This window comes from Cynoglossus semilaevis, chromosome 8 (genome assembly GCF_000523025.1).
Source record: "Cynoglossus semilaevis isolate Cse_v1.0 chromosome 8, Cse_v1.0, whole genome shotgun sequence".
In the NCBI taxonomy this organism is placed as follows: domain Eukaryota; kingdom Metazoa; phylum Chordata; class Actinopteri; order Pleuronectiformes; family Cynoglossidae; genus Cynoglossus; species Cynoglossus semilaevis.
In genome coordinates this window covers 27,388,774-27,389,129 of record NC_024314.1, presented here as the reverse complement: position 1 = coordinate 27,389,129, position 356 = coordinate 27,388,774, and positions in this window count along the sequence as shown.

The following is a 356-nucleotide window of genomic DNA, read 5'->3' as shown; positions in this document are numbered from 1 at the left end:
CGCGTCGTCCCGTCCTCCCTCACCCCCCCCCCCCAACCCCCCCCCCCTCCCACACATAAACACACAAACAGAGAAGGAAGTAAACTATACACAGCGGGCAGCAATTAAGAAGAACCAGGAGGCCGGACCTGCAGCTGCTGAAGAGACCGGGTCAAACTGGTCTCTGGTGTTTGGAAGTGAAGTGACCGACTGTTTAATAAACTGAAACTGAAAAAAAAAACAAACAAAAAAAAAAACGAGATAAAATTCCTGCAGGTGCCGCCAAAAAATACATTCCATTTTTCGCCAACGTGAAAATCATCAACGAACGAAACTGACAAACAACTGCACAGATACTGAGGGTCAGGGTCGGAATT